The following is a 4,062-nucleotide window of genomic DNA, read 5'->3' as shown; positions in this document are numbered from 1 at the left end:
TGATGAGATAAAATGTCAAATTATGAAGAAAAAATTTAAATAAAACAAAGAGTCAAACTCAAAGCTTAAAAAGTCAAAATCATGAGTTTAAAAAAATCCAAAATTATGTGAAACAATTTAAATGATTAAAAAAAAGTCAAAATTAAAAGTTAAAATGTCAAAATAAAATCAAAATCATGACATAAAGAGTAAAATGATCCTACAAAGTAAAACTATGAGGTAAAAAGTGACATTATTCAATAAAAATCTGTTCAGCTGATGTTATAATTTGTAAATAAAATGGTTAAACGTCAGTATTCTGACTGTTGGTTTGAAACTGTTGGACTCTGCTGAAGCCCTCGCCAAAATAAAAGCTTCTCCCGTGGATTAAAGCGCTACATCTAGATCTTGACAGCTGACGGCGGCGGTGTCAAACTCAAAAACCACATATTTTATTCCGCTTTAACTGACAGTTTGGACTCCTTTTGACCAGTAAATCCACCACAACGCTGGGAGATCAAATCCAGCACCTTGGCCCGTCTGAATGCAAAGTAGGAGAAAGAAACTGTCAGACTTTGATCAGCTCGGTCGAAGGAGGAGGTGAACGGTGAACGAGCAGAGCTTCTTCTGAACTGATGGAGGACTCACAGAGATGATGATTCAGATTAAAGGAGAGAAAAATGTTTTTCAAACTGTCATTTAACAGATGTTTTCTGTTTTGCTAAATTACAAACAATAACTACAAAAATCTCAGAAAATAATAAATTTAAATGTGTTTTTTGTATTTAGAAAAAAGCAAAAACAATAAATAAAATTGAAATCAAAAATCTATATAAAAAAATAAGTTAGATATATTGAAATTAGCTTGAAAAAAGTAGTTATTTTTACTGATTAAATCATGTAGTAAATGTGTAGATAATGTCTACATACACAGAAAAATCACACAAATTTTTGCCATATTTAAATCAGCAAAAATAATATTACATTAGATATTTGCAATTATTTAAAAAATAATATTTAAAAAAGAAATTATTTGATAATAAGTAAAAATTACAGGAAACAAATACATTAGCTGTAAAATAATAATAATAATAATAATAATAATAATAATAATAAAAGAGGGGGAAACTGTAAATAATTTCCTTGTAAAAAAAAAAATTAGCTTTTTTAAAAATTGCAATTTATTCTTTCACAATTTGTGATTGTAAAATTAAAAATATTGTTTTACAGATATATTAAATTATTATTGCTGCATTTACTGCAAGACACATTGTCTTCCTCTTTCACAAAGCTGTGTTTGTATTCTCACACAGCATCAAGGCGGACCGACTCTCCACTGTCTGTTCATGAGCTCTGGTCTTATTCAGCCTCTCAGCTCACCTGAGAAGCGGCAGGATTTCAGGAAGCGTCTCTGTTCGTGACGGACGCTGCAGCAGCCGAACAAAGCCCAAAGATTTATCCTCCTCCTGCTCCGACTCAGATGGATATCTGAGTTATAAAGTGATGCTCTGACGTGGGTCCAGCAGCCAGACTCAACCTCCACCTGCATCACTAACAACAGAAAACTCCTCAGATGCAGTCAGGGCCGAGAACGGCAGCAGAGCAGGCTGAAGTGTCGTTTATTCCACATGAAGAAACGTATTAAACAGACCGAATCTGAATAATTCTCTGCACAATGAATTATTCAAGTGAGGTTTTACGTTCAGTCCAATGGAAAAAAAAAAAGTAAATAATGTGGAATAAGATGAATTTATGTGAAAATATGGTTTTGTTTGTTTTTTTCATCTAGTTGTATTTCCAAGGTTTCACTGTATTTAAAAAGAAAAATAAATCAGTAATTTTTTTTACTGATATTGAAGGCAAGAAGATTGCAGTCAGCCACTCACCCCAGCCACAGGCTGTTCTCTCTGCTGCCACCAGGGCGGCGCTATCGCTGTCTGAAGGCAAACACGGAGAGGACGAGGAGCAGCTTCTGCCCTCAGGCTGTCCTCCTGCTGAACCTGAATGAATAGACTCAACTGACAAACAAACCGGTCACGTTGCACTTTGTATATATGCAAGTTTATAATATTATTTTCTTTATTTATTTCATCTCCTTTTGCACAGTTTGAAAATTTGACTTATTTATTTTTGCTTATTTTTTTTATCCCTTTCTCTCTCTCTCTCTCTATATATATATATATATATACTCATACAAATAAATATTTATGTCTTGTGTGTTTTATTCTTTATTCTTATTCTTCTTTTCAATATTGCTTCATTGTGGAACAGGTGCACAACGCTTTCCACTGCTTGTCATAACTGTGTTTGTGACCAATAAAGGCCTTGAATCCTGGGGAGGAACCAGACAAAGAGCGATTCATAAAACCCTGACAAAAACTAAAATCAGGAGAGGCGATAACTCAACTGGAAGAGAGAGACCAGGACCCAATCCTGAAGCCAGGCCTGGGAGAGGACCTCTAGTGGCTGAGCCTTGAGGCCCCGTGGGGCTCGGGTGGGTTCAGCCCAGTCAGTCACAGGGAACTCTCCTGGGAGAAGTGGAGAAGTGTGGTGCCCCAATAGTTGGACCACATCCCTTTTCAAAAATGGGAACCATCACCCTGATCTGCCACTTCACAGGTACAGTACCTGACGACCACATGACACTGAAGAGATGTGTCAACCAAGATGGTCCAACAATGTTCGGAACCATCAGCATCTCAGGGTGAATCTCATCCACACCTGGCGCTTTGCCACTGAGGAGTTTTTTAACGATCTCGGCAACCTCTTCAAGTTCTGCCCTCTCAACAGAGGACGTGTTAACCAGGTGAAGGAGTTCCTCGAAGTGCTATTTTCACCACTCCACAGTGTCCCCAGTCAAGATCAGCAGATCTCCCCATTGCCTGTCCACAGCCTGGGCAAGTCCTGCTTCCCCTTCCTGAGGCATTAAACAATTTGCCAGAACTTCCTCGAGGTCAAGTGAAAGTCCTTCTCTGTCGTCTCTCTGAACTTCTCCTACACCCGAGTTTTAACTTCTGCAACTGCAGCCCTATTGCCCAGATGGTATCTGTCAGCTACTTCAGGAGACCCCCGAGCTAACCAGAGCCAGGGTCCTCTGGGTGGTGGGCCCTCTGGATGGAGGGTCCTTTGAATGGTGGGTCCCCTGGATGGTGGGTATTTTGAATGGTGGGCCCTCTGGATAGTAAGCCCTATCTGTCGTGGGCCCTCTGGGTGGTGGGCCCTCTTGGTGGTGGGCTGTCTGGGTGTGGGGCCCTTTGAATGGTGGGTCCTCTGGATGGTGTGTCCTATGAGTGGTGGGACCTCTAGGTGGTGGCACGTNGTCTCTGACACCATGACTCTCCTCCACAGAGTCCAGACCTCGTTCACTCAGCCGCTATATGCTGGAGTTGGACTTTATTCTACTGGATCCACTTTAGAGTTCATTAAGCCTGAATAGACTGAAGTCTTTAAAGAACAACTGGTTAAAATGTTTGAGTTTCCAGCTGATTCAGTCTCATTGTAAAACACCACGGCTTGTTTTGAACTGTCATCTTTTTTTGAACAATTCCCTGTTACTTTACAGATTAATATTACTGATAATATCTGCTTTGAGCACAGGAAGAAAGTTTCATTTACACACTAACTACAAAAAAAAAACAACAACTTTAAAATTGTAAATAATGTCCATGTCAAAAGTAATTTGTTCTTTTATAAGGCTTGACTGTAAAAAAAAAAAACAGTCAATAATTGTTGTACTGATATTTGATGTTATTTGAAAGACGTAAATAATGTGGAATAAGATGATTTTATGTAAAAAGATGGTTTTGTTTTGTTTGTTTTTTCATCTCATTGTATTTCAATCAATATCCTTGTCAAGAGATTTTTTAAAGGTTCTAAGTGTAAAATTTGGAACATTTTACTGATTTACTGATATTTTACTGTTTTTTTCTCATCTTTCAAAATACATTAAATTTTTCAATTTTATTTTTAGTTTTATAAATATTTACTTCTTTTGAAAAGAAAAACGATGTATCTTTAGGAATGAAAACTAGTAAATAACTTGTTTAAATTTAGTTTTAGTGAAGTAAGCAATAATTTACATGT

Source organism: Stegastes partitus, unplaced genomic scaffold, assembly GCF_000690725.1.
Source record: "Stegastes partitus isolate 25-593 unplaced genomic scaffold, Stegastes_partitus-1.0.2 Scaffold421, whole genome shotgun sequence".
In the NCBI taxonomy this organism is placed as follows: domain Eukaryota; kingdom Metazoa; phylum Chordata; class Actinopteri; family Pomacentridae; genus Stegastes; species Stegastes partitus.
This window is presented reverse-complemented; position numbering follows the sequence as displayed.